The sequence below is a fragment of the Rhipicephalus sanguineus genome, chromosome 7, assembly GCF_013339695.2.
Source record: "Rhipicephalus sanguineus isolate Rsan-2018 chromosome 7, BIME_Rsan_1.4, whole genome shotgun sequence".
Lineage (NCBI taxonomy): Eukaryota > Metazoa > Arthropoda > Arachnida > Ixodida > Ixodidae > Rhipicephalus > Rhipicephalus sanguineus.
In genome coordinates this window covers 3,279,589-3,297,678 of record NC_051182.1, presented here as the reverse complement: position 1 = coordinate 3,297,678, position 18,090 = coordinate 3,279,589, and the positions used below count along the sequence as shown (strand labels likewise).

Sequence of the window (18,090 nt, the reverse complement as noted above, 5' to 3'; positions counted from 1 at the left end):
CGGTGATAGTCAACGCAGAAGCTGATTGATCCATCCTTCTTGTGCACAAGTACGACAGGAGAGGACCAGAGGCTCTGGGACGGCTGGATCACTGCGCGTTTAAGAATGTCGTCGACTTGTTCGTTGATAATTTGCCGTTCTGCCACGGAAAACTCGATAGGGTCGTTGGCGTAAAGGAGCATGTGCACCGGTGTCGATGTGGTGTGTGACGCTCGTCGTGCGGCCCAAGGTCGGCTGGGCGCAGTCAAAGGACGAGCGGAAGTCTTGCAGAAGAGCGAGAAATTGGCTGCGATGCGATGGCGGTAGATCGTCGGCGATAGAAGGGCGGAAATTATCTGGGGCTGAAGAGTTGGAAACAGGTGACGTCATGGCGTTCAGCTGAAGGTGGGGTTGGTCTTCAGAGAAGTCCAGGGAACGCAAGAGGTCGACGTTTTGTACGTGCCCCAAAGATTCCTCGCGAAGCAGGGAAACGGCGGACGTCAGCGAGTTGGCAACGAGCATTATCGTAGCACCGGAATTAATTGATAGTACCGGAAAGGGCAGTCGTAAGCCACGACCACGGAGAAATACTTCCGACGGGGCAAAGAGTGCTGTTCCGTCTGGTGCGGTTGTACAGGTCAGTGCTACAAGGGTCCACGTTTTTGGGGTATATCTGTGTCCTCAGCGACGACGAGTTTGTGGGGAATGTCCGTCGAAAGAGAGGTGTGCAGCGGCATAAGAGCTACTTCTGCACGAGAACAGTCTGTGATGGCGCTATGACTCGATAGGAATTCCCAACCGAGAATAATGTCGTGGGAGGAGGACGGTAGCGCAAAAAACTCGATCATGTAAAGTACACCTTGTATGATGACTCGCACAGTGCAGAGAGCTGACGTCGTAATGCACTGTGAGCTGGCAGTACGGAGCATTAGTCCTGATAGCGACGTCGTCAACTTCTTTATCTTGCGGCACAGTGTCTCAGAGATGACGGAAAGGGCGGCCCCTGTGTCAATAAGCGCAACGGCGGTGGTTCCTGCAACATCGACGTCTATAACATGTGGCGGCGAAACACATGGAGGCCTTGGGCAGTTCGACTTGCATGCAGCTCTTGCCTCCGGAACTGCAGCAATCAGTTTCCCTCCTCTGTAGCCGAGCGGCGACGCATGGGTGACAGAGAGCGTCGTCGAGGAGATGGTGATCGCCGATTAGAGAAGGATGGCCGATTATCAGCGGCATACCTAGGTGGTGTGCGTGACGACGAGGGATCAGGTGTGGCCATGGTGTCGAAGAAAGAAGGTGGGCAACGGCGGCAGTGGCGGGCGACGTGTCCAGCGACACCACAGGCGAAGCAGATGGGCCTGTTGTCCGGCGTTCGCCACACGTCTTGACGGCGGAAAAACGAAGGCGAGGGCCCCGCGTAGTGAAGCGGCGAAGAAGTCGTGGTCAGCGGCGAGGCAGGGGTCGGAATCGCAGGGGTTGGCATCGCAGGGGTTGGCATCGCAGGTCGGGTATACGGCATAGGCTGCTGAGGGGGCCGAGCAGCGACAGCTGCGTAAGTGAGCGGCGCAGTGACGAGTGGTTGTTGGGGTATAGATGGTCCTAGGTGCCCAGTAATTTGGGTCCGAATGACGTGTTTAAGGTCAGGGGCCAAAGTTTGCGCCGGCTCGTTCGTGAGAGGTAGTAGTAAAAGCTGACGCGCTACCTCTTCGCGGATGAACTCCTTGATGGTGGATAGCAGCGGCTGCTGATCGGCAGGGCGAGCAGTGACGTGTAAGCTCGACAGCGTGTCGGTCGTCGTGAGGGCTTGGGGCGCGATAGAGCGCTGCCGACGAACTCGTCAAAGCTCTGACACAATGAAAGCAGTGCAGCGACTGTAGTGCGATTCCTTGCGAGCAGCATCTGAAAAGCATCATCACCGATGCCCTTGAGGATGTGCTTGATCTTCTCCTCTTCGGTCATGGTAGAGTTCTCGCGGTTGCAGAGGTTCAGAAAATCCTCAATGTAGCCCGTGAAGTTCTCGCCGGGTTGCTGCGCGCGTTCACGCAAGCGCTGCTCTACCCGAAGCTTGCGAGCCGATGGCCGACCGAAGACGTCCGTAACTGATGCCTTCAAGACGGACCAAGTGGGAATGTCACTCTCGTGGTTGTTATACCACAGCTGGGCGGATGTCCGCAAGGTAGAACTGGACGTAACCATGCTCCATTTGGTCGTCCCATCTGTTGCTTGCACTCACAAGGTCGTATTCCGAGAGCCATTCTTCCACGTCCGAGTCACCTGAGCCGGTGAAGATGGGCGGATCTCGCTGGCGATACACGGCGCCGCAGGTGACATGGACTGCCGAACGTCCAGACTGGAGAGGGGTCTCTTCGGCCATGTTGGCGATGTGGTCACGAACCGGGGGGAGTTTCCGGGAGCGAAGGTCCAGGTTGGCACAGGGAATACACGTACCTCCACCAAATGTGACGTGATTTATTGACGCGTCTTCAGAGAATGTCGACAGACGTCTAGAGTAGGGCGTCGGAGAGTGGCGGGCGTCAAGCAGCCAAAATCCGGGCACGCGCGAGCGCTGTCCCCTGCTACTATTGACACTGCGGCTTGCTTGCTTGCTAGCTTGCTCGTGTGCTTCGTCGTCGTCCTTTCTTCACTCTATTCAGAGTAATGCGCGGAACTGGACACTTGTTCGAAGTGTGCGCCGAGGAAGTTGGCCTGGTCTTCCAAGGTGTCGCCTTGTGTGTTTACTAAAGGAAGTGAATGTGTTCTCCGGCATGCTATCCTGCTACCCATGTTCCAGACTTCAGCCTCTTATGTATACGAATTGATGCCCGTTAAACACTTCTCCAAACCTTCTCTTCTTGCCTGTCGGCACGTCTCCCTGCCTTGAGATTTTATGTTCTTAAAACTGTCAAGATTCTCGGCTGTCGGAGAGTCCCGAAACAACCTCCATGCTTTGTTTAGTTTTTTGCGCGCATTTCGGCATTCCTTGTTCCACGATGGGACCCGTCGTTTGCCAGGCAGTCCACTTGTTGGTGGGATACATTTGGTGGCAGCATTAATCAAAAAGGCTGTAAAGTAGTCTACAGATTCACTTAGCTGGGGAAAAACAACGCAACGAAGGACGTGAACGCAATAACACAGTAGACTGGACGAGCGCTGAAATTACAACTTTACAACTTACAACAGAACTACAAGTTGTAAATAGGGGGGTCCCCTCCCCCCGTAGCCAGGGGGGGACCGAGGTGGGGGGGAGGCGGGCCCCTAGGCACCGCCCCCCACTCGAAATTTTGGTGAAGTAGGTGTTTTTACCAAAAATAAGTAATAAAAATAGGTGTTTTTCTCAAATAGTCATGTTTTCGGCAAGTGCCCCCCCCCCCACACCCCGAAAAAAATTCCTGGCTACGGGCCTGCGGCCCTGCGGCAGGGTTAAGAAAATCGGCGTGTAAAGTGGGACCACCGCAGGGCCGCAGGCCCTGCGGTGGTCCCACTTCACACACCGATTTTTTAAGTCCGAAAGAGTAATGTGCCGGACACAACATAACATATTTTGGTCATTAAGTCATGCACAGCTCGTAGATTTGCATGATTGTTGGTTGAACTGGCGCAAGACTGTTTCACTGAGAAAAATTTACCCAGTTTATCACCTGCCAGGCGTCCGATCCCGTGCTTCGGTACGACAAAGTAGAAGCGTATCCGGCTGCCGTACGTAACGCGACCGTAACGGCGCGCTGAACGTCGGATTGGACGCAAATTGTATCGTATCGCGTGTCCTGCATTGCTATCGCCGCGATCGATTTGGCTGTTTCGCGTTGTTCACAGCGCAGTACCGGTTAACGGCTTCCCACTTGGAGGTGCTCGACGTGTGCGAAGTGAGGGTTATCAGTTCAGTTAGAGCGTTGTGGTGATTGAATCGTATAATACGTGCAGTTTCAGTAATCTGATACATACCCACATACATAGTATGTTCATGCCACGACCACATAAGTACAACATCTGGTGTGGCGGAGTGTGTGGGCGTAAGCACCTTGTCTACGTGCCACGTCGTAGCGAGTTTAAATCCCGGTCTGCTGTTTTTTTCTTTTCGTGTTTTCTTTTTTTAGAATACATTGTTTATACTCTACTATGCCCAAAACAGCAGCCTACGCGGGCATGGGTCGCGCAGCACGACGCGAAAAAAAAGAAAACGCTTCTGTGAACCGTTAACAACAAAAAAAAAAGCAAAAAAAACAGGAAGCGCGTGCATTGATAAAAGACAGAACCAGTAACGTCCCCCCTCCCTTTTCTTTTTAATCCATGGAAAAAGGTGAGCATTCCAGATATATATGGGACGCTGTTGCCTCGATCAAGAGCGGAAAGCTTTATTTTAGACCCGCCTGTCCATTGTTATTATTTTTTCGTTTCGTGGTCGGGCGAAGCCTCGCTGTTTTTCACGAGATTTGTGGACGTACCCATAGAAAATCAGGAGAATCATTTGGCAGCTGGTGCCAGGCCTTGTCCAGCGCACTGAAACGGGTGTTTAATATTAAATCTAGAAAGCTACGATTGTTGCAGTTATTGCAACCAACAAGCTGGCATGAGTGACTGTTGACAGCACTGAAGAATGTTGCCTGTGCTGCGAGCAGCAGTAAATTTGGGCATGTGCCCTGTTTAAATTTCTCTCTCCCAGTGTCTCAATATTTCGATCCTATCCTTATATTTCTAGTTCCCTTCCTCCAGACGCAGTGTAGATGAGCAAAAAGGATTTTTGTGCTCATTAACTTGTTTACTTGATTATCACATCTCTCTATGCAATTCTGTGCTTCGTGCCTCCAGAAGCTTCTAATTGAGTCAAGCAGAACTAGAAGCAAGGGTGAGGAGCATGTTGGTGCAAGCAAAGTAGCTGCAGGCGCATATCACTCTAGTCGTATTGTCCCTATATCTTAGTGATATATATGCTGCCTATGCACATAATGAACCATGAATCCATGCTAGAGTGGATGCCGCAAGGAATCTTGAGCACGTAACAGTCACTGGCCCAAACTCATCATTCTTGAAACCTCGACTAACATAAGATTTTGCTGACAAACTGCCATCGCTCACCAAGCGGTGAAACAAGGTTACCCCCGCCCAGCTCGAACCACCTCATCGTAAGGTGGTTCGATTTTTCTGGCTTCCATGCTTATAGACACTGTCTCGCTGAATTCCCCGCTCTAGATCACCACGTTCATCATGGCTGGAAGCGTGTTGGAAATAAAACGAGAAAGAGGACATTGGCAGGGGCGCGCACAAACAGTATTTTTCGAATAAACAAGCGCAATAGCCTCCATGGTCATTTTTGTCTGGCTTTCGCATCTCTCCCATTACACTCACGTTGATTTTCTAATGTTTTTGCAGTAAGCAAAAGGCACGAAAGACTAATAAATTAAGGGAACAGTAAAGTATGTGCGCAAGCTTTCAGAAGGCTATTCATTATTGCAGCGCTTACAATGGGCTAGAAATAAAGCACCAAAATGGTGCTCCAATGACATTGTGTGTCTCCTATATAGAAATATCGTACGTGCGGCATGCGGCGTACCGTGCTAATGCCGAATCGTACGTGCGGCATTAGCACGGTACGATACATGCACTTCCTTATTTTTGCTAGTACACCAATCTGTGTAGCGGCTTTCTGCAGCTTAGGCGACGAATATTGAATTGCCTAATGCTCTATTGCATTGCAAGTGTATCCCGTGTTTAAGAAAAAAAACACATGAACAAAACAACTCAGAAGCATGCACGAGTGATGTTCCGGCAATGAAACGCGTACGTAGGGCGCTCGACGTCTGATCGATACATATAATAAATGAATTGAGTTTCGGTAATGCTTATCACTGATCGTATCAATGATCAGGTCGAGCTCACAGGTGCGGCAAAGACGGCCGAATATTCCCGCAAACGACTGTGACTGAGCTCTACGCTGTCTGAGAGACGGCGAAACGGGCCCAATATTAGTAGCTGAAAGGCAACGGCTCAGGCAACGTCGACTGAAGAGCGGCAAAAGTGGCCCAATATTAGCCGGTGAAAGCCAGCGGCTTAGCCAACATAGGGTGAAGAACGGCAAAACCGGCCCAATATTTGCCGATGAAAGCCATTTGCTCAGCCGATATCGGCAAGATGGCATCAAACCAGGCCCAGTATTGCCAGTGAAACCCCTATATCGGATGAACGGTGGTGAAACCGGCCCTGTATTGCGAGCCAAATTCAACGGCTCAGCCAATAATGGCTCACTGCCGACAACTACTGGGCCGACATTGGGCCTAGCAGAGCCGCCGTAAAACCAATTTCGGCCCGACGTTGTGTGCTGCCTGCGTGCACAATGCACAGAAAGAAAGAACGCAGAGCGAAGTTTGGAGAAATTTTATTGACTACTCTCGAGATGATTTAGTGTCAGTGAAGGAGTCCTTACTTGCGCCTTGCATAAACATCTGAAGTTGCCGAAGCACTTGTATAAGCATCTGGCGTTTTAATTTCCCTAATTTTGCGCTTTCATTTCACTCTTCTTAATGTTTGTGAAGTGTATATTGTTGATAACGCATTAGTACATATTGTGAAGATCTCGTGTTCTTGTATGTAGGTTTCTCGAGCTTCGCAGAGGATAACAAGTGAGTATCGCGAATCTCAGCAGAACACAGTGGAACTGCAATCTATGTTGAAAGCCTGAGAGATTGCATCAACAAATGGTTCCAATGTGTGATATGCCGGGCTCCCAATAACTGTAGCTGGCAGTCTTACGAGGAGGCATGCCAAGTCTTGAGCTTCATCGGCAGGACTGGTATGCAGGGCGGTTGAGATGAGGCACTGCAAATGAAAAATGAGTTGTTGCCTAGTGGCATTCGCTATTCAACTATTTCCTGGTGACCACAATGACGGCAAAGAACTGAGCGCTGGGCAAGTTAATAATCAATAACGAGGGAAACTGCGCCAAGAACGGGGACAAGAAATGCACACGCACAAGTTGCCAGTCTACGCATGTGCGTGTGCTTTCCTTGTCCCCGCTTTTCAACAGTTTCCGTGGTAAAGACAATGACTGGTCTCCGCTGAAAAGTCCTTATACCAACGAGAATAGAAGGCGTTCTTGCCACGTCGCAATGAAGCACTATCTGCATGCTTTCTTACAGTCCCTTATCCTGCATGAAATGACCTTCCACTAGGTCACTCGAGCACATTTGCGCACTCTGGAGCGCCACAATAACGAGGCCAGGAGAGTAATCAGAGCACTGCAGAAGTACACACCCCTTTCCGTAGTGAAAATGTATTGCCCTTGGGAGACATCGTTCGCCTGATGTCCACGCAGGATCTGACACACACTACCTCGCTGAAGTCGACGTATCCAGGCAGAGCCTCTCTTGCCAAAATTGGGCATCACATAACTAACCTTCCCGCACATGTCTCCACCTTGGGAGCACATAAAAATTGCAGATTCCAAGCCTCTATCGAAGAGTGCGGGTCACGAACACTTGGCAACGAAGCAAGCCCACGCCCGAAGCCACGAGAAATACACAACCCAAAGAAGCTGTCAAGTACTTTACGCAGGTACAGTCCATCCGACAAGAAGAACAGTCAATATTCACAACGGCGCGGACAAATTTGGAAATGACCGAAGGGGGAAGTAAGTTCCATCTCATTATCCACGTCGTTCGCACATCACAGCAGAACGCTATGCAATCGAACGAGTTTGCCAAACAATCCATGTACACCACTCACAAGTTTCGAAGGGATATCAAGTGTCACTACAAATTATATTTAGGCGCTGCTAATATGTCTGTCTCACTTACAAATTACACCCGCACAGCCTCTCCTACTGTGCTGGAGCTCCGTATACGCCTGTGTCGTCTGGAGAATAAGAACATGACCTCCACTTGCCGTGGATGCCGGGGTACTGTGCATACCAGAAAATGAACGGGTGCGCTGGCTAGCGCACCATGCTATACGTGCAGTTCAAGGCACGTGAACACTTATTGTGCAACGCAAATCAAGAAATTTAAGCAGAGGGATAGCATAGGACCATAGACGCAATTGCGTGAAAAAAATCTCCTTCGCCGCAAGTGTGAAGCAATGAAGGCGATAGCAACAAATTGGAATGTCATATGGCGCAAGCCTAGCAGCTAACTCGTTTTGATCCGATCTCGCACAACTGAATACACTGGCTCAAGGGAACGTGGCTGTTCCAGGAAGCGAAGCGTTGTCGTGCTGTCTGTGCTCTCAACGCAAAATAAGCGGTAAGAGCACAGCGAGGTTACAAGCCGTCTCCTTATGTCTCTCGAGGTAACGCTCGCCACCGCGCCTTTATGAGCAAAGTTTGCACTTGCTGCTCGAGTGACGCAGCCTCCCTCCCCTTCAGTTCCTTGTTCATTAAGCTTGACTGAAAGTCGGAGAAGGACTTCGAGTCCAGCTGAGTGAACAAGTGACCCATACGTGGTTCCAAAACATCGCATAATTTCATCCGACTTCGCCAGTGGCCGTATTTCATGTCAGGCACCCAGCTTCCTTCTGAGGCTTGCTGCGTACTCTGTAAACACTTATTTTTTCACGGTGCATCGGTCATACTAGCTTGCTTAGTGAAAGTTGCTATCTTGCGTATGGTCTCCTGTAACTGGTCTTGTTTCTCTCCATTTAATATTTGGCGCACTGCGAAGATGATTTCATCGGCATAGATTTTACACCCGAAGTCTGATTCTTATTCGAGTTCTAGGGCCAATCGCCTCATCCCGTCGTTGATAAGAAGCGGTGACAAGATCGAGCACTGTGCAGTCCCTCCATTGGGCGTTGCAAAGAAGTCACACCGAGCACTGCTCAGACCAGCAGTTACCTTCCTGTCGCGTTGGAAGGTAAGGAAGTACGAAACATACTTCTTTTGCAACCAATACCTTGTAGAAATTCGAGGATAGTTAGGTAAGAGATCGTGTGAGACGTCGTCTAGACGCTGAGTGCCACAGCGATCCTGCCTTTCTTCAATAATGGTGGTTACGAAACAGAGCTTGAGGAAGGCGTTGTCTACCGACACTTGTTCTCTGGAGCAAAGCATCGCGCCTTTTCGGCTGCATTCTCGCTCGCTTGACATTACATTATTTTGTAAAAAAGATTCCCTGCCCAAGACGTCAGCAATATTATACTCAGGTTATGTGGGTTGTTGGAACTTCGTACTCATCCGCCTAGTAGACTTCATCATCACCGTTTTCTTTCCTCATAAGCCATTTTTCATTTTTTATCGCTGTTTATTAGAAAAAGAGAGAACCTTTCGGATGTGCCTTTTTTGTGGAACAGGACACACTGGTAGCTGGCGCAGGCCAAGATACACCACATGGTGTCGAAAGCCCGCGGGATCTTCTAAACGACGTTAACCTCATCGGATCATAGTACGCCCACCATGCTTGTGTATTTGACGAAGTGTTCCCGGCTGCCTATTGACCCATAAAACGGTTAGTTTCACGACTCCGGTGCCTACACCCTCAACTCGGTGACATCGTACGAGAGGAGGAGGGCCTTCTGCAAGAATAATAGCTCTCACCGTCCCAGTGTTTTACTAGACCGCATTAACGTGGTCTATACACAGATGCCGAAAACCGGTCAGATCGCATTAGACGAGACGCCTAAGGATCTAATAGAAAGTGAGATGATAGGCTCGAGCAGATACGGACACAAGATGGTCACTTTGACACCAAAATGTTGGTTCGAGATTTAGGCCGACTGTGCGTTGCAAGCCTCGAACCGAAACGAGCAGCCAACCTTCCGTCAATGTCAGGTCGAGACTTCCGTAGTTAGAACTTAAGGAATTCAACGGTAGTCGGCAATAGTGGCACCGAATTTAGGCGCAACTTTTGGCGGTAGAGCCCAAAGACAAAAAGCTCGACGCTGTTGATAAGTTGAACTACCAGAGTACGCTATTGTCTGGAACAGCCGGTGTGGCGATGGTAAACAATATTGACCGACGACATGGCCGCCTCCTTCTTCCACCTTTAGTGAGACACCAATATAATATTGATTCAATCAATCGATCAAGCCATACTTTATTTTCGATTCAGACAATTCAGCGCATTGTCACTCCGAAATTAAGAGACCAGAGAAAAAAGCTGCGCTTGCGCAGCTTGACTGAGCTCTGGTCACCCGTAAAGCAGCCCTGACAGGACGAAACATCTAAGCAAGTTTATACAGCGACAGTATATACAATGCTATTACCAAAACTAGTTATATATTATACAGTGTTGTAATGAAAAAAATTACACCATCTCCCACTAAAGGGAACCATGCGGGGATGCGAAGCAGTGCGTGGGTTGACTTTAAGTTCCGTTCATCATGGGCACCTTGCACGATATTAACGCGTGCTTGCATGTGGAGCACACCATGAATTCACTGTAGTTGCTGTTGCTGTTACTCGTCCCAAACACTTGTTGAAGCACGGCACGCGGGTTCATCACGCGTCTGCAGAATGTCGTTCACCGACGCCATCACGTGATTGCTGAGAGGGTGTAAGGGGGAGATGCCCCAGCGTCTTACCCAGCCCCTTAGACAGGCCCGAACACGCTAGCGCGTGCCAGCACACGTGGTTTTGTGTGCGTTACGCCAAGCTAGGACAGCATACGGCAGCCCGACCCCCAAATTGCTCTGCACGTATCATCATCAAGGCGGTCGAAGAACAAGACGAAAGACTTCTCGTTCGCGCGAGCGCGCGCTCTATACGTTACAGATGGCTAAGGTAGGTTTTAGAAAGCGGACGGTCGCCAATGGAACTACGGACGAAGCCCAGCGCAAAAGCTGCTTCGCATCTAAAAACCATCAATGTGTGGTTTAGAATCACTTGAGTAAAACCGGCTACTGTAAATATACAGACATGAGTCGTTTCGATACATTTACATAAAGAGATCTAGTAAGGTTGGGTTAGTCGTTAAGAACGTGAAAATTTTTTGGTTTAGTTTATTTAGGAAGGTTGCGACTACATAATCAAGTTTTTCTTTCCCATAATGGGTACGCGAGAAAATAACGTGGTATGGTAGGTGATACCTGAAAGGATACGATATTTGCTCGAAGACTTGCTATGGCTTCAAATAGCTCTGTTCTTTCTAATGTGGCATTTTATTGCGATAGCAATTATACAGACAGTCTCAACGGGTTTTTGCCGTCGCCGTTGCCGTCGCCGTCACTGTCATGTCCTTCCGGTATGAAGTCCAAATCGATAAAATCCCCCCGCGCATCTTATGTTCTACCGCGGCTAAAAGCGCACGAGCGGGGGTGACGAACGCGGCCGAAGCACAGGTCAAACGAGCGGTCCTGTTTCCGTCGCTCGAACAGTGCATGCGATAACATCACCCCGCTCGAGAGGCCTGCCGTCGAAGCAGACAGGAAACGCCCCATCCATCTTTAACGAGCATGAAAAAAGACGCGAAGGCACGAGGGGGGGGGGGGGGGGGGCATCGCGCGAGGAGCAACTTTGAACTTTGAATCTAAGGGCGTTTTCGCGACTGCTGGCGCTCGCGCTATCGCGAGAGCCATCGCAGTGGGCGGCTCGTATACCCTTATACGTGCTGCGCTCTCAACGCGAAGTGACTATGCGGAGAGCATCGCTACCTGGAGCGGCCGTATCCTCTTACACCAGCGTTTTGTAGTTACGCGAGATCGGATAAAAACAGTTAGCTGCCAGCCTCACTTCGTGTAACACTACGATTTGTTGCTATCGCATTCATTGCTCCGCCTTTGCGGTGAAACGGACTTTTTTTGTATGTTCTCAGTAGTATATGTTTGTATATGTTCTGATTCTTCATAATTTTATGTTTGTGGAATGAAGGTTGTGTATGTTCTAGAAACCAGACGCTTCATAATGAACAAAGTGCTTTTTTCTGGACCAAGAACATTTGCTTAAGTTGACAATGTTGTGTTTCCCCATTATAGTGTGCAATAATATAAGTGAGAGTTGAACAGCGCGAAATATAATATTCCTTTATTGCTAACAAGAAAAGTGTGACGGCTCCGGCTAAATACACCGGCTGTTCTGCTTAATTTTGGCAATGAGGTTTTCACATGTTCATTTCAGGCACATATTTTCTGAAACTATTGCACCGCGAATCTTAATATGTTTCTCTATTTTGATTTGTAATGGCTTGAGAGTTACATAGTCATCAACGTTTCTTAAAATGCCCCGGGGCACGGAACAACACACATTTAGTTTTCGATTCACTTAGTAAAGCTATTGAACTTCCGCATTTATATTTTGCCACTTTGCGAAATATAGTCAGTTGAAAGGTAGTGCTCTTGCTGTCTACTCTGTCCGTTTTTCCTATGTTTGCGCGCTGCGAAAACTTGCCAGTATGATTACAAACCAACAAACCAAAGCTTCAACACCTATAAGCTACATTTCTAGTACATCGGGCCTATGTCTCTTCTCGTCCACAAGCCCTTCTCTTCTCGTTAGTCTAATCAGTTTAGCTGTTTGCCGCGCACGCTCTTTGGCGCACCGCATCCGCGCCATGATAATTCCTCCCAAAGTCAAGCCGTTGTTTGGTGGCTTCACTCCCTCTGTTGGCCACGGTTTAAGGGTTTCCAAGATTCTACGCTCTGAGTGGCTTCGAAAGGTTTGCCTCTACCGTCAAGCCGTGCACCTACAACTTCTCGGCAACGAACGCACAGCAGCTAGAGAAAAGAATTGTCGTGAACTCTCAAACCTCCTAGACCGTAACGCCGAGTTCATGTGGCGCCAGTCGCTCAGCTACCTGCGGGCCATCACACCAAGGAAGTCTCGAGCGACCAGGATCATGTGTATGTTCTCGTGACGCTTTTCTTCCCGACAGCGTCAAGCGCACCCTAAGCCTCGGACCCAAGTACGCGGTGGCACCTTCGGAAACGCCACACGAGCTCCTCACTCTGGTGAGGCAATTCGCTCGTCGTGCTCCTGACTCTGAATGTGATAGATGTTTTGCTGAAGGCGTGCAGGTGCTATCGAGACGTAAGCCTTCGAACAGAGTTGTCAATACAAAAACACTGTTGCGTACCTAAAGGCACATTCCTTGCCGCTACTGCCGGCCGACAAAGAAGGTGGCTTTGCTGTCCTTCCTTGTTCATTGTTTAACGCGAAGGCTGTACAGGCCGTGCAATCGGTTTTCAACCAGGATGATGAGACGTGTCTGGTTAAGCTGAAGAATCGTGCGAAAAATCTCACTAGTGCCCAAGGATTTCAAAAGCTTTCTAAGGCGATAGAGAGTTGCAAAAAGATCAGCCTTGAGATGGTCTTCTCAGCGAAAACCCACAAAATTGACTGCCCGCTGCGTGTTATTGTAACAGAAAGTGGGACCTAGCAAAAGTCGGTAGCACTTTTCTTCCAGGAAAAGGTTAGCAACTTAACGTTAGACGACCCTTTGTTGGTAAGCAAACTCTGACGATGTCATTGACATTCTCAAGCAAACTAACACAGGGCTCCAGGCACTGTCTGTCGACGTTAAGGACTTGTATTACTCTTTGCCGCACGACCAGCTACTTTAATGTGCACAGGAATCCGTAGACACCTTCGGTTCATCAGCGTTTCAAACGCGCACCTGAATTCATAATAGCAGCTTGCTAGAATTGCTGTTTTTATATGAAGGCAACATTTGTGTCATGGAATGACAACAACTACTTACAAAAAAGTGGAGTATGTATTGGATCCTGTTTGGCGCCCATTCTCAGCGACATCTCTCTTGCGCATCATGATCGTGTCTTGTCAAATAACCTTCACAACTCTGTTGTCAAGTTTTGAAGTTTGCAGTTTTGTTGACGATTATTTCGTACTTTCTAAATGCGGAAGCCAAGATTTCCAGACCATTTCCTCTGACGTTTTGACCGTCTTCTGGGAGTGCTTGCAGCTGCTTGTTCTAACATTTGAATTGCCCACTGATGACAGCTTGAGGTTTATAGACTTGATGCTTTCGTTAGAATCCTCCCATGTTTGCTGGATGTATGAGCCAAGAAGCGGCAAACCAATCAAAATCGGTTAAGAGGAGCATCGCGAACCTTTGCCTTGCCAACGCCCTAAAGAAGTCCTGCCCCCACACTGTACATCGCAGTTTTGCTCTTCAAGTAGAGCGTCTGACAAAAGCCGGATATCCTGCGCACGTACTGGTTTCTGTGGCAGAAAAGCTGGTGACTATCGTGCAGCGAGGCGGCAAGCCTGCAAAGCGCAGCAGCGGCGAAAAGAGCCGGCATGTAGTACTACCGTATGTGCATGACGTATCGCACAGGTTAAAAACGATTGGCCAGGCCGCCAGCGTTCAGGTGGTTTTTTTCTGTGCCGGAAAAATTGCAGAGACTATCCAAGCAGGTTAACACAGGTTAACACACCTCGCGCAAAGTCTCCCTCTTGCTCTGTGGCGCACAGTTCACGTTACGTCGCATGCGCAGTGGGAGTCGTCTATTCGATTCCACTGACGTGTGGAAAGGCTTATGTCGGCCAGACCAGCAGGTGCCTAAACGACCACCTGCGAGAGCACCGGAACAACGCGGACAATGTGGTACAAGGGCACCTTGGCATCCATTGCCAGGACGGCGCTTGCACCTCCCTCTTCGATTGATGTGCGATAAAGGCAAGGCACAGGGATCAGTTCAACCCGCGATACTATCGAAGCGGAAAAAAACCACTTACTAGGTAAAAACTGCGTAAGCTCCCCATCAGTTGCATGACCACTGTTAGAACGTGATTACCTGGCCGGGCTTTAAGGCAATAGTGGATTCGTCAAACGTGCTTTTATTGCAGATACTTTGATTAGACCGCCGGCAGTGACCGAGCGACAAATTATTTTTTCGTCCACTTTACTTTCTTCACAATTATTACATATACGATCTCCTGTACTTTCCTTGGCATTATTGTCTGTTAGTTCTCATTAATATACTATGTCTAACAAAGAAAAAATCACAGCATATCCACAAGGTGAATGATGGTAAGGTGGGCGAAGCTCCGGAGGTTATGGGTGATACCGTTAATCCTCCGAGAAGTTCGGCCGATAAAATCATCATGCAAACACGTGAGGTACGGTGAAGATCTCGTTCCTGATGACAGAAACCGCGGTGAGGTTATTATCGAACCAAAGTCGATCACACACGTCGCAACTGTGGCCAAACGAATGAGCGAGAAATTCCCGCTCGAACCGCGCGTCGGTTCCTTGAATGTGAGACCGCTGGCGCCGCTTGGTCGCCGCTTCCCGCGCACGAGCACCATCAAGGTCTGCCAGGCGCCGCGCTCGCTTCGCCGCCGCTTCTCGGGCTCGCCTTTCGGGGTCCGCTGCTCGGAGTGCACGTTGCGCCGCGGCGTCATTGGCGCGCACCGTCGCGGGATGCGCCAGGCGCCGCGCTCGCTTCGCCGCGGCGCTCGCTTCGCCCACCAACGCCTTGTGTTGGCTAGCTAACTTGAAGGACCCTTCAGGTCGCCTCGCACGGTGGAGCCTAAGACTTCAAGAGTTTGACATTACCGTCGTGTACAAGTCCGGAAGGAAACACTCCGACGCCGACTGCCTGTCTCGTGCTCCCGTCGACCCACCACCGCCCGGCGACCCGGATGATGACAGCTTCTTGGGAGCCATAAGTGCCGACGACTTCGCCGAACGACAGCGAGCCGACCCGGAGCTGAAGGGCCTTGTGGATTACCTCGAGGGCAGGACCACCGTTGCTCCGAAGGTATTCACGCGGGGACTGACGTCGTTTTTCTTGCACAACTGTGTTCTCCTAAAGAACTTCTCACCGCTTCGAGCCGATTGCCTTCTCGTGGTACCCTCGACATTGCGGCCAGAGGTCCTCCAGGCTCTCCACGACGACCCGACGTCTGGACACCTGGGTGTTTCTCGCACGCTAGCAAGAATACAGGAAAAGTACTACTGGCCGCGCCTTTCCGCCGACGTCACCCGTTACGTAAAGACCTGCCGGGACTGTCAGCGACGCAAGACACCGACCACTAGGCCAGCCGGACTTCTGCAGCCTATCGAGCCACCTCCACGGCCGTTCCAGCAAATCGGGATGGACTCACTGGGGCCGTTCCCGACGTCCAATACCGGAAACAAGTGGATCGTCGTGGCAACTGACTACCTCACCCGCTTCGCCGAGACAAAGGCGTTGCCCAAAGGCAGTGCCGCCGAGGTAGCCAAGTTCTTCGTGGAGCACGTCATCTTGCGTCATGACGCCCCAGAGGCCCTCATCACAGACAGAGGTACCGCCTTTACTGCGGACCTAACTCAGGCGATCTTCAAATACAGCGAGACGAGCCGCCGCCGCACCACCGCCTACCACCCGCGGACCAATGGCCTCAACGAGCGTCTAAATAAGACCATCGCCGACATGCTGGCCATGTATGTCGACGTCGAACACAAGACACGGGACGCCATCCTTCAGTACGTGACCTTCGCGTACAACACGGCCGTACAAGAAACGACACAGATGACACCATACAATTTGGTCTACGGACGGAGTCCGGCAACGACGCTCGACGCCATGTTACCAAACGTGACCGACGAGAAAAACATCGACGTGACCATCTACCTACAGCGCGCCTAAGAAGCACGACAGCTAGCCTGCCTACGGATCAAGAACCAGCAGACGACTGACAGCCGCCGCTACAACCTTCGACGACGGCACATGGAATAAGCTTCTTCGACGATACTTCGGACCGTACAGGGTATTTCAACGCCTCGGCGCACTCGACTACGAGGTTGTCCCTGACGGCATTACGAACTCTCAGCGGCGCCGTGCGCGACCTGAAGTCGTCCATGTCGTACGCCTCAAGCCATATTACGCGCGTTAGTTAATCTGAGGACTGTACTTTTGCTTATTGTTTATTGTACTATCTTGCTTTATTCCTGTTATCTATTGTTGCATGTATTGGCCCCCCCCCCCTCCCCGTGTTCTGTTTTAAGCATCGGGACGATGCTTTTTCAGAGGGGGGCATTGGCACGTGCGTTTCTTTATCAGTTTTGCTGAATTCGGTTTTCGGCCACACAGACTGTCAGCAACGCTCAGCGCGAACCGCGCCTCATTGTTCGAGAAACTTCGAGATCATTGTGGATCGTTTTGTTAAGACTGCGCGCAAGACGCGCACACTCGAGCTAATTCTAGAATTTGCACGACAGCCAGCGATAACGCTGGCATATTCGACGGCACATGTTTAAATGTCGACGCGCTTCACCGCTTGTCATTTGATCGACGGTCGACGCTCTGTTCGCCGCTATCAGTGCATACAGTGTGTATTGCTGTAAATTACCTTTCCGTTTCTCGGCCACAAGTTCGGCCATATAAAGACTTTCATCTGGGACACGTCGCCTGCGGTCTTCGTCCACGTCACGACCCCATGACAATATATATATATATATATATATATATATATATATATATATATATATATATATATATATATATATATATATATAAACCCACAAAGAGCTGTAGTTCAGATGAAAATTTTCCGAAGTTTGTCACCGGGGATTCGAACCTCACCACGACGCGCTACGTAACATGGGTTTTGGAGCACATTAACAGCGAGCTATTTGTATACACCCATAAATCTAGCGGTACGCAGAGCAAGGTCTGGGTACGGGCTAGTTAGTATTCCCTTTTAAATTGTGATCACAGCGCAAAGTGAGACACGAGACAGAGATGAACGAAGACGAAGACAGCGCTCGTCTTCTTTGCTCTCTGTCTCGTGTCTTACTTTGCGCTGTGATCACAATTTAAAAAGGTACGCAGAGCTCGGAGGTGCTTTAACGTGCCGGAGGCGTCCACTATCACCCGAGATTGCACAAAGGGCGCGCTTTAAAGGTCTCAGTCAACCCGCTCATATTGCGCCGGAATTGGTATGCGCGGCTCGCCCTGTACTTTGACCTACAGTGCGTGGTCGCCCGTGCTCGCTCGCCTATCTCTTGGGGAGGAGGGGGGGACCGCAGTCGCCGTGTTTGCGAAAGAAGTGAGCTGCTAGCTAGAAGAGCGAAAGTAGGGGCCAGTTGACTGTGCATGGTCGACACAGCGTGCTCCTCAGACTCAAAGAAGGACTTACGAAAAGAAAACATATGTATACACGGGACGAGTGCGAACTACCAACTGTAGTTCGCGCTCCTCCTACTTATACCTGTGAGCTATTTTCGTGCGCTTTGTGTTTGAGCA

General features: G+C 49.9%; 1 long non-coding RNA gene across 1 annotated transcript in view; it reads right to left on the bottom strand.

Moving 5' to 3' along the window:
- Positions 1–6,507: 6,507 nt before the first annotated feature.
- The window catches only part of LOC119400603 (uncharacterized), a 30,836-nt gene continuing 19,253 nt past the window's right edge, over positions 6,508–18,090 (bottom strand). Inside the window, exon 4 of the long non-coding RNA XR_005185111.2 lies at positions 6,508–6,789. This is a non-coding gene — a long non-coding RNA (uncharacterized LOC119400603). The remainder of the gene's footprint in view (positions 6,790–18,090) is intronic.